Raw genomic sequence first — 13508 nt, 5'->3', positions numbered from 1 at the left:
CAATGCATTTGGCTATCCCAAAATTAAGTGGGGTGCGGGAGTAGTGGAGCATAATAAATCTAGGATTAAGTCAATCCATTATTAAATATACATTATCTGAAGAAAATCCTTGGCATTGGTGAAAGCAAAAGTCGTCATCCTCACTAAATATGTTATCGCTACACATCTGTGACGATTGATTCTCCAATTTCCACTTTAGATTAAGGCTATCATTATTTGCTGGAGATATATTCCATTCATTAAATCCACTTTGTCTTGATGCAATACATGCTACACCAAGTTGCACCATCAGATGTATGTTTAGTCATACATTTTATATATCTCAATTTTATTTCCAAATAATCTTTATATAATATTTATTCTATTAGAAATAAGAGTTATTATATTTAGTGATTTAGTTTTTCAAGATGATCTTCCCAATTCTTCTATCCCTTCGGTGCATCTTCACACTTTTAGGGGAAATCGCTAGTTTATTTAATGACAATAGAGTATATACTTAAATAATAAATGACGATAGAGTATTAGTGAAATGTTGCGATTAACTCAGCTAATGAATTTAAATCTATGTGTAAAAATTGACAAATTAGTAATATTTCTTTTTAATAACTTCGTCACATCTCCTACCTACATGATACCTTTTATCTGCATGGATAGATTTTAATTTTCTCTTGAACATCAAATTTTCTTCCATTTAAAAACAAATTTTAACTCGAAGAAATTCATTATAAATTATGTATTTTTTTTCCAATTAAGATATATATAATTTGTTAGATTTTCATAACACTTGCAAGATCATTATTAAAAATAAATAATAATATGCCATTCAATGAGACAAATCCTTAGATACAAAATTGCCTAGTTCTAATTGTTTTCTAATGTAGATGCCAAGCCTACGAGGTGCATATTTTGTAAAATTCAATCATATCTTATTATTCGAATTCATTTTATTTTTAAAATATAATAAATAGTGAGAAATGTTTTGTTTTTGTATTTTGTTTTTTGTTTTTTTTTAAATAGGTTGAGCCTAGGTCGGGGCAAACCCCAATTTTGGATGAAAGAACAATTCCCACTAGTGGGATGATATCACTAGGATACCCTAATGTTAGATGGATGCTATTACTAGGATGCACCAATGTTGGATGGAAGAACGATCTACCTACTAGTGGGGTGTTATCACCATGATGCTCTAATGTTGGATGGACGTTATCTCCATGATGCCCCAATGTTGGATGGAAGAATGATATCCCACTAGTGGGATGCTATCACTAGGATTCCCCAATGTTGGATGGAAGAATGATCTACGACGACGTCCCTTGGGATAGTTTTATTCCTAGAAAGGTGGTTCCCATCCTCAACACCTCCCAATGAGATTTGAACCTATGACTTGGTGGGGACTAAACCCCATGCAAAATAATTGGTCTACACCTCATGGGGTATAATAAATAGTGAAAATTCAAGTCTATACATTAGTGAATATGAAGTATTATGTATTAAGTTAACAATTGGCTTATTGCTTTTCTATTTTATTTATTAGGAATAATATTGCATTCAATGATATAATGAATTAATGTTTGGTTTATTGCGCGATACTTAATATTTTCCAAATAAACTAAACCAAAACAAAAGTTAAATTAACTTTTATTCCAAAATTCAAATTACAATGTGTTTAAATTTAAAATAAATCAAATAAACTTGTAACTTCTCTTTCCTTTTTTTTGGGGGAGGTGGGGTGGGGGGTGTTTAAGGTGCTTACTTATAACTCTGAGTGACCCCATTGTATGTCTTTGTTGTCTTGTTGTTCTATGCTTAAGAAGATTTTAATGAATATAGAATTTACAATAAGTATCATCAATGAAATGCTAGGTATTTCAATATTGTGTTGACGATCTTTGTTGTAATGGTAAGCATTCTCATCTTATGTGTATTGCATATTATCTTTATAGTTGAATTTGTTCAATGTAAAATAGGAAAGTAGATTTTATTATATACAAAATTGTGTTGAACGATATCTATTAATAAATTGTGATGGTAAATATAAAAACAATAATGATATCTTAATATAAAAAAACTATCTTGTATATGTAATCACCTAGTTGAGAGAATATATCAACCACACACTAATTTAGGAAGCATTTAGTTGGGGAGTTGGATAATATATCTCAAATCTTACTAGGCCTAACAACTTACAAGAGACTAGCAACAAACTCCTCATAGAGATAACCTCTACCTAATAATGACTAATAATATTAAAAATCAAATATGATCATGTACATAAGATGACTAGGAGTTACATATTCCAACACTTTGCCTTAAAAATCACTTGTTTTAAGCTCCACCAACTGAGGTCTTCAACTACATCTTCTTTATAGCACATGCTCCACTGTGACTTGAAGAACCTCCTTAATAGCAAAGTCTACCTTTGGTCCAACCTAGTATTTTCACCTCGTACTTTGATCAACCAAATATCACCAAATTGTCATTTTCATTTAAAGGCGTGTGTGTGTGTAGCCACTAGTTTAGTAGGATGTCTCTTCATGTACATGGTTCATTCAACTTTTATGAATTCCCCTTGAATGTAAAACTTCACTTTCTAGATTCTACAAGCAACAATATGGTTCACTCATGGAGCATCCAACCAACATTGGTCCACTTCTCCTCCAAGTGTTGAAGAACTCCCTAATAGATGTTATTACACTAAACTAGACAAGTTACCCAAATTTTTAGGGATGCATGACAAAGTGTTATGCATGCCTCTCTACATGTTACAATGATATGCCATTTACATATTACATACATAGATACAAGTAAATGCATTGTCTATTCCATGAAGATATTAGGTAAAAACTTTTCAAGGATCACTACATCAAATAAAAAACATGACATATAGACTTGATGCAACTACAAAGTGTCGATCACATTATAATACAATATGGTCATGAGTATGTTTTATTCCAAATAACTTACACAGATTTGTTTTTCCACCATCATCCAATCTCCACTACTACCCTAACCAATATCCTTTGCTGCCATAACACTTTCGTAGGAATTGTGACATGCATCTCTTAGACCAACCTCCAAAGAACTTATTTGTTGTATCTAGGACCTTTGTATCCTCCCTATTGCAAACTCATCCTTCCTCTTCAAGAATTCAACCTGCAAGCAATCTTGGTTTTTTAAGTGAGAAAATTGTAAATTGCATCCATTTCAAGGAGAAAAAAGTGTCAATGCTCCTCCCTACACATAAAGAATGTTGTTTTATACGTGATTAGATAGAAACCAACTATACCATTGATATCTCAAATCAACTAGAAACCTGTTGTACTCCACGACCTAATATTTATATGGACATGAAAATTTAATAACAGGCCATCGTATGGACATACTTCCATCTACTCAAATACATGGGTGCCATCTGCTATACTTGCCAGTTATTTAGGAAAATAGTTTGGATACAAGATGTATCCAACTCAATCTTACATTCTCCGCACTTGCCAATGAAGACTTATAGTGCACAATTCATCAAATAGTCTATGGAGCAAAACATGTAGCGATAACTCCTAGCAACAATACACTTCCAAGTAAGTGAAGAAATGATTTTACATTACAAAACATTACAACACTAAGTATATTAACAAGAGATACATGACACAATTAGAAGAATTCCTCCTATGTAGTTATTCATTTTCTGAGCATCTTTTTCTTTGGCATCTTTAGTGTCTTTTTTTTTCTTCTTAAACCAGTACAAAATTTCCATTAATAAACAAATTGACATATTCATTGTCACTTATCCAATCATTATCATGAGCTTCCATGTTCACATGTGTGATTTATGAGAGCATTCAATTCTAACAAAATCACTACACTTTATATTGAGTTAGGCTAGGCTCAATACATTGGTTAACTCTATTAAATTCCAGAATACTTGCATTTTAGTTCTACATCAATATATCTTTTTCACACACTCCAAATAAATTAAAAAACATATTTCACTTTACCTTGAAGTCCTTTATAAGTCATTGCATAGTTACAAAGTTCGAATTCAAATAGGGTGAAACAATTCGATTAAAAAATTTTCAATTCCGAAAAATTCGCCAATATAATTAACAAAAACTCATTTATATGTTTCAAAATCTATCAAAACTACTTATAATCTGAATAAATACCTCTTGTTTTTTAACAATTTAGGCAAGAATGCTCATTAAATTAGTTAAAACAACTTTGAAATATCCGGCCCATATTATCCTTATGTATTGTAAAACAAATCGATCCTTGCCGATTTGAACAAAATCACAAATATTCATTTTTTTTTTGTCAATTCACCCGAATTTAGTAGCTAATTGTGAGGCTTGGATTCAGGGTTCTCCAATTTCCATGACAATAAGAACAATTTAATTTATCACAAACTTTAGCCTTAACATCCAAGGAGACCACCTCCACCACAATGGTTGTCCTTCAAAGAAGTTCTCATAAAAAAATAAATCATGTACAGTATTTGTGATGCAATCCAACACAAGCTTTTGCTATGGTGTTTTGTCAAGCCCCTCCTCCTCCACAATTTGATCCTAGACTAGATAATCATACTCATTGTCTATTCTTCACATCATTTAATAATAAAACCTCTCTCTCAGCAACCACATAACACATGAATCTCTCATTTGCGAGGTAAATGAAAATTAAAACTACAAGAACACTCATATTTCCTCCTTTAAACATATTTGTAGCTAGTAAACAAAGCGGTGGCTCTTCTCAGTGTCCTTGGCTCCCTTTTCATCATGCTCAATTCCAATACACCAAAATCCACATAGCTCCATGTACTACAAATTCCGTAGCTCTGGAATTAGACTCTTTTCAAGAGTTCCATAGCAATTGATGACGTTGGATCTTGGCGTTTCTCAAATTATGGGCTACTCTCCTTCTCTTTGCTTGGAGTTCATGATGTCTAACTCTGACACTTGTAACTGCTCCACTTCACTTCGAAGTTTTGTTTTTATTAATTTGAATCCACCACTCAACAACGAATCGACAAGAAAATTCCTCTGCATCTATGGTTCCCCATCTCACCCACATGGTGTACATCATGTTGAACTGTCGATCCTATCATGTGAACCTTCACTGTTGGGTGGCATGACCTAGGGCACCCACCCATATTATATTGGATTGGTAGGGGTAAGGTCAGGTGGTGACCCAAGCCCTTGGCTCATGATATTGTTGTATTTTGACCTATGTAAAACACTCTTTCGAGTATTGGGTCGTTGGTCGCTTCACCTATATTTCTGGCAACAACAAAAATCACCTTCAACCATGCGGATTTTTAGAGGCACGTGAATGACCTACTCTCGAGTCTCAACCACTATAAACAGATGGGAAAACAACGTACACCCATGGATTTGACTGCTTGTTTGTCAATTTTCTCTCCCCACCAGCAAGTCCTCTTCCATGCTGACTTTTCACAATAGTGGTGGAGCAATTTTAATACTTGGGTGACCATCATTAGAACAAGGTTCCCTCATTCACATGAACTGCCTTCAAAAGCACAAACTCCATCCCCTCATTCCCAGGTAAAACGTAATGGGCTCTTTTCCTTTGGTGGTCTAATGGACAATCACATGACTCTGAACAAACATAGACTATACTCTCCAATCTACCATAATCAAGAGGGAGTCATGTTTAAACATGTTATTTTGATATCATGTTAAAATGGAAGAGTAGAGTTTATTACACATAAAATTATTTCAACCATACACAAATTTAAATTTAGAAAGCATTTAATTGGAGAATCGAATCCAACTACTCTTAACAATTTCCCAAGGCAAAAAATAACATCTTCCTCATATAGTTGAAATCTACTTAATAATTACCAATATTCATGAGACAAGTAGGAGTTAAATACTCCAACACTCCATGCTCAATGGATACAGGGAATCCTGCATAGTCATATGGATGCCTTGAAATGTTAGATACTCCAACACTCCATGCTCAATGGATGAAGGGAATCCTACATAATAGTCATATGGATGTCTTGAAATGTGAAAAAACATTGAAAGTTTCTTCATCAAATTAGTATGATTTTTTTTTATCTTTCTCTGTTTTTTCTTTGCTAATTCATTTGTTTCTTTGCTAGTTCATTGTGACATGTCTGACTAGCTTTTTTTCAAAAACCCTAACAAAGGGCATCGAGGTCATCAAAATCATCTTGGATCATACCCAAGCCAACCCTTAAAATGGTTAAATTTCTTTTTGTACTTATAAGATTTTGAATAGATAACATTTACACAAAAAATTCATAAAACACTTTATAGCTAATATATTCTACATAGGGTGAGTTTCTCAAAATTTATTCACATAACACCCCATCTTAGTCTATTCTACCTTTTGTGGGTTTCCCAAAATTTATATGGTTGATAATAATTAAACTTAAAAAATAAATTGTCCATTAAATCTCCATTTTTAATTATACTCATAATAAAATATATTTCCATTAAATGAAAAGTTTTAAATTAAATAATGGGAATATATCACATGATTGAATTCGACCGTTTACGTTATGGGAAAAACTCTGTTGTAGACGTAAGGGAAACGATACGACTCCACCTTCCCAGCCTCATATTTTGCTGCAATTTCTATGCTTTTTGTTACGACGGCTTCTCTCCTCACATCGGACCTCATAACCAAACTTCTTCTTAATATAGAGCCATCTCTACCACCTTGGGCTTAAATCCAATTTTTAGTTTTCAAGTCAGAAAGTGGAAGGGGTGAAAATAGAACCAAAGAATCATGGGATCAAGCAGACATATTTTAATGAGGAAGGGAAGGAGATTAGGTAGAAATATTTCCATGGAGAAAAGCCTTTGCACTTACCAGGCGGACCGGTTAAGAAAGGAAATTAAAAACAAGTTATTTGAATGTGGGTTGCTGGAGGAAGAGGAAGTGAAGGAAAAGCTGGCGCTCTTTGAATGTGACGGTCTTGAGTACATTGAGGACGTAACGGTGAGTTCTATTGCACCTGAAAGTACGTGGAGATGAATTATGAGTTCTATTGCACCTGAAAGTACGTGGAGATGAATTAGGACGTGTGACATAAATATTTTATGTTGATTGTAGATTTCACAATAAATGTTTTTAGTTTTTTTGGACAAATCTCCAGCTAAATAGATTATATCAAGACCTAGTTGCCAGCTTAATTTTCCCTGTTGTTTTTGTTTTTGAAGGCCACTAATTTTAAAATGAAATGTTTTTCTTTTTCCACTTTTCTACTTTTCCAAAATGCACTCTTTCCTCCCACACTTTTTTGGCCTTTTCTAGCTGGTTATTTCACAACCCAGTTGATGAGAATTAGTTCTTAACTGAGCAATAAGAATTTTGGCTCTCCAAGAGATATTGGCCTCTATGTATGCTTTTGGTTGATGATTATGAGTGGGATTAGTGCTTTTTTTTTGTCCTAACTCCTTATGCCAAGTACGCTTGTGGAACTTTTCCATAACAAAAGCTTTTATCTCTTGGGACAAATGGTTTAAGAAAATACCCCATTTACTAAATCATTGTTATTTTGCTCCATCCAAATTTTTTTATTGCTATATATATATATATGACAAATTTAAATTGAAATAAAATCATTATTATTATCAATCTTAATTACTTGGTTTATTTAATAAATATTTTAGGGTTTATTTATTTGAGGGTGATTATTTTTTATTTTTTTTTGCTAATTAATTCTGTTATGCATTTCTCTTATTAATTTTTTGGATAGAACAAATTCTTCATCTTAGTTTGGAAAAATGATTTCAAAAATATACGAATCTTAATTTTATATACCTGACTACTCATATAATTTTTATATTTTATATAGAATTAGATGTTGGTAATGTGATTATTCTTAACTCGATTATAAATTTAAATGATATAGTGATAATGCATAAAATTTGTGAATTGCTTTGTATTAGTTTTAATCAGTACAAAAAAGTACAATTTGTATTAATATCCAAGGAGAAATTTACAAATCAGCAGTCGTTCCAAAAAACAATAGCCAATTTGTCATTGTCTATTAGTTAAAACATGTTGTATATGCAGGTACCACCTACCCTCAATAAGAAAATAGCAAAGCGATAATCTATTCTCTGAATAAACTATGTATGGGACATTGTATGATATAAACTGGATACAAAAGTAACAAAATTATAGCCCTCAATGGTATGCCTGATTTAGGATACAGTGTAATCCTGTTGAGAAAGAAAAACACCATCTATGATGGAGAAAAAATCCCACCTCACAGAGGACATTGTTTTATGCCCAGTGGCCAAGCAGCTGACTATTCATCAACAGGAATATAAACAGACCTCAGTATTGCCCAGGAGATATCCTATATCCATGGAAAAAGAAGGTCCTCCATGACATAGATGTTGTTCTCCCAGTAGATTTCCATATACCATTTACCAAGTTCTTGAGACAAACCTTTTTCTGATAGTCTGTTAGCTTGCTCGTTTTGAGATCTGCCTATGTGCTCGATTGAGTAGCCATTTTGTAGTTTCCAATAGACCTCAATTCTCTTCATCCATACTAGTAAAGAGGGGTTGTTTATGGAGGCATTTTGTAATACATGATTGATTATGATCTTGGAATCTCCATATACATGTAAGACAGGAATGTTTAAAAAGTTGTTGAACCATAATAGGCCGCAAAGAGCCATTTCTTCTGCTTTGTTGTTGGTGCCATTTCCTCCATTCCAGTAAAAACTGTAAGCTAGTTGTTTAGTTATGGATATCCAAACCCCATAACCACATAATCCTTTTTGTGCAGCGCTGTCGAAAAAAACCATTGGATACTTTAATTGTGAGTTACTGTGCCCACAGTGATTGGTACTTGGCTGTTTGGGCTGCGGAAGAAAGACATTGTAGTTTGTTGTAATTTTGTGAAAGACCTGCTAGAACTCCTCTCTCATGTTCTGGAAGAAGAAGTTGTTCTGCCATTTCCAAATTGCCCATAAACAGATTAAGGGAATGGGTCTCCAGGAGGGCTTCTGTTTACTCCACCATTCTAGTGAATCCTTAATGGAAGAATGCACTATAAAACAACAACCAAAAAAGTTAGACAAATTTTTCCATACCTGAGTGGTGAGCTTACATTGCAGGAAGATGTGATCGTTGTTTTCAGCTTCGCCTTTACAGATAGAGCATATACCCGACCCTTTCCATTGTCTCTTCTGCAGAGTCTCCCAGATGAGGTTTTTGTTATGAAAAACTAGCCATGAAAAGATTATGATTTTGTTTGGAATTCTTGTTTTCCAGAAAACTGTGGGAAATTGCCGTCCTAATTGTAGTGCTGATATTCTGGAGAAAGCTAGATAAGTATCAACTACAATTATACTATCAATATTCATCTTACCTTTCCATGTGAGATAATCTTGGGGCTCTGTATGACAAATACCAATGTTTCTTATGTTTTCCAAGATCTTGTTCCATTGTAGGGCCGCTTGACCATACAGGCCAATACTGTGTGCTTCTTTCCAGATCGGTAAAGGGCCTTGCCAACCCTTTATGGCTTGGCCCCATACAAAGATGCCCACACCATGAAGAGTATTTTTAATGTTCTTAGGTATAGAACATTCCTCCCCAACTCCAAGGATTGGACCCAAGACAATCAAAAGACTATTTCCGTTCTAAAATCTCCATGTGAGTTGTTTTTATTTTTGAAGACCACTAATTTTAAAATGAAATGTTTTTCTTTTTCCACTTTTCGGGAAGAACAAAAAATGCACTCTTTCCTACCACACTTTTTTGGCCTTTTCCAGCTGGTTGTTTCACAACGGAGTTGATGAGAATTAGTTCTTAACTGAGCAATAAGAATTTTGGCTCTCCAAGAGATATTGGCCTCTATGCATGCTTTTGGTTGATGATTATGAGTGGGATTAGTACTTTTTTTTCCTAACTCCTTATGCCAAGTACTCTTGTGGAACTTTTCCATAACAAAAGCTTTTCTCTCTTGGCTATTTATGGGACAAACAATTTAAGCAAATACCCCATTTACTATATCATTTGTTATTTTGCTCCATCCAAATTTTTTTATTGCTATATATATATATATATATATATATATATGGAAATAAATCATTATTATTATCAATCTTAATTACTTGGTTTATTTAATAAATATTTTAGGGTTTGTTTATTTGAGGGTGATTATTTTTTATTTTTTCTTACTAATTAATTCTATTATGCATTTCTATTAAAATTTTCTGGATAGAACAAATTCTTCATCTTAGTTCGGAAAAATGATTTCAAAAATATACCAATCTTAATTTTATATACCTGACTACTTATATAATTTTTATATTTTATATAGAATTAGATGTTTATAATGTGATTATTCTTAACTTGATTATAAATTTAAATGATATAGTGATAATGCATAAAATTTGTGAATTTCTTTGTATTAGTTTTAATCAGTACGAAAAAAGCACAGTTTGTATTAATATCCAAGGATAAATTTACAAATCAGCAGTTGTTCCAAAAAACAATAGCCAAAAGTATGGGGCACTGTATGATATAAACTGGATACAGAAGTAACAAAATTATAGCCCTCATTGGTATGTCTGATTTAGGATACAGTATAATCCTGTTGAGAAAGAAAAACACCATCTACGATGGAGAAAAAATCCCACCTCGCAGAGGACACTGTTTTATGCCCAGTGGCCAGGCAGCCGACTATTCATCAACAGGAACAGAAACAGACCTCAGTATTGCCCAGGAGATATCCTATATCCCTAGAAAAAGAAGGTCCTCCATGACATAGATGTTGTTCTCCCAGTAGATTTCCATATACCATTTACCAGGTTCTTGGGACAAACCTTTTTTTGATAGTCTATCAGCTTGCTCGTTTTGAGATTTGCCTATGTGCTGGATTGAGTAGCCATTTTGTAGTTGCCAATAGACCTCAATTCTCTTCATCCATCCTAGTAAAGAGGGGTTGTTTATGGAGGCCTTTTCTAATACATGATCGATTATGATCTTGGAATCTCCATATACATGTAAGACAAGAATGTTTAAAAAGTTGTTGAACCATAATAGGCCCCAAAGAGCCATTGCTTCTGCTTTGTTGTTGGTGCCATTTCCTCCATTCCAGTAAAAAATGTAAGTTAGTTGTTCAGTAATGGATATCCAAACCCCACAAGCACAAACTCGTTTTTGTGCAACACTGTTGAAAAAACCCATTGGATACTTTAGTAGTGAGTTACTGTGCCCACAGTGATTGTTACTTGGCTGTTTGGGCTGGGGAAGAAAGACACTGTTGTTTGTTGTAATTTTGTGAAAGACCTACTAGAACTCCTCTCTCATGTTCTGGAACAAGAAGTTGTTCCACCATTTCCAAATTTCCCATAAACAGATTAAGGGAATGGGTCTCCAGGAGGGCTTCTGTGTACTCCACCATTCTAGTGAATCCTTAATGGAAGAATGCACTATAAAACAAAAACCAAAAAAGATAGATAAATTTTTCCATACCTGAGTGGTGAGCTTACATTGCAGGAAGATGTGATCGTTGTTTTCAGCTTTACCTTTACAGATAGAGCAGATACCCGGCCCTTGCCACTGTCTCTTCTGTAGATTCTCCCAGATGAGGTTTTTGTTATGAAAAACTAGCCAAGAAAAGATTATGATTTTGTTTGGAATTCTTGTTTTCCAGAAAATTGTGGGAAATTGCCGTCCTGATTGTAGTGTTGATATTCTGGAAAAAGATAGATAAGTATCAGCTACAATTATACTATCAATCTTCATCTTACCTTTCCATGTGAGATAATCTCAGGGCTCCGTATGACAAATACCAATGTTTTTTATGTTTGCCAAGATCTTGTTCCATTGTAGGGCCGCTTGACCATATAGGCCAATACTGTGTGCTTCTTTCCAGATCGGTAAAGGGCCTTGCCATCCCACTATGGCTTGGCCCCATACGAAGATGCCTACACCATGAAGAGTATTTTTAATGTTCTCAGGTATAGAACATTCCTCCCCAGCTCCAAGGATTGGATCCACGATAATCAGAATATTGTTTCCGTTCTGAAATCTCCATGTGAGTTGTTGTAAGAAGAAAAATTGCATTTTCCAGAAACTTCTCCAAACCACAGAGCCTTGTTTGATGCTAATGGTGCCTTTCCTGTACTAGTATTCAAAATCTTTATTACCAAGGTACTTTTTTTGGATGGTATTACTCCAAGTGCATTTCCCAAATAAGCCCCTCCATAAGGATTTCATCAATAATGTTCCTCCAAATCTGTGAAGACCCATAATCTTCCGTCCTCCCAATTCTTTTGGAAGAGTAATATTGGCCAGTTTGGTGAGATGAAATTTCTTCCTTTCATGACAGCCTCCCCAAATGAAATTTGTTGTGAGGCGATTTAGCTCCTTGATAATGCTCGCTGGTATATGGAATAGGTGGGCCCAATATACAGTTAGTTGTGCTAAGACTGCTTGGGCAAGAATAACTCTCCCACCCATCGACAGACATCTGCACTCCCATCCAGATATCCTTTTATAATATCGATCAATGATCCATTGCCAATCCGCTCTATTGTAGCAAGCAGGTTTTAGGTGGTATCCGAGATACTTCATTCCCTCCTGAATAGGAGTTTCTTTGATATGATATAATCCTGCAATGTAATCAATGGTTTCTCTGTCGCATTTCCCATGATAGATTACAGATTTCCTTTCATTAATCTGTAATCCTATAGCCTTTGTAAATTTCTTTAGGATATTAAAAAGACATAACCAAGTGAAATGACAGAGCATACCCAAAATCAATATGTCATCTACGAAGAGACTGTGTGATATGTTGTTGTTTTTGCTTATCATCAGTGGTTGAAAATGTTTCTCCATAACTACTCTTTTGATGTGCAGGCTTAGGCAGTCCATTGCCAGGATGAATAATAGCGGGGATAGTGAGCATCCTTGCCTCAGTCCTCTAGCAGCTCGAAAAAATTTAGTTGGGTGTCCATTAATCAGGATGGAAAAATTTACCTTGTCCACACATGCCATTATCCAATTTGTACATCTGGGGCTGAGACCAATTTTGGTAAGAACACATCTCAGAAAGCCCCAATCCAGGCAATCATATGCCTTCCTTAGATCAATTTGGAAGATGGCCACATCTAATTTTTTGTATGGATCGAATGCAAACTTTCCTGTGTATTTGCAATAGCATCATGAATGAGTCTATCTTTTAGGAAACCATGTTGTTCCTGTGAGATGAAACACGAGAGAGTATTCCACAATCTGCCAGCAATAACCTTTGAAATGATTTTGTAAATGGTATTGCAAAGGGAGATCGGCCTAAAATCCAAGAAGGAATTAGCATTTTTTTTCTTTGGTATAAGAGCAATGTAAGTTGATGAGATGTATTGGTGAATTCTACCCATTGTTCTGGATTCATCAACCATACTCAGAAGGTCCTTCTTTACCAGTTCAAAGAAGTGTAGGAAGAATTCAATCGTCCATCCATCAGGACTTGGACATTATCCCTCTCGA

This window comes from Pinus tabuliformis, chromosome 3_2 (assembly GCF_031772625.1).
Source record: "Pinus tabuliformis cultivar Carrire ecotype Pingquan chromosome 3_2, CPIR1, whole genome shotgun sequence".
NCBI lineage: Eukaryota > Viridiplantae > Streptophyta > Pinopsida > Pinales > Pinaceae > Pinus > Pinus tabuliformis.
This window is presented reverse-complemented; position numbering follows the sequence as displayed.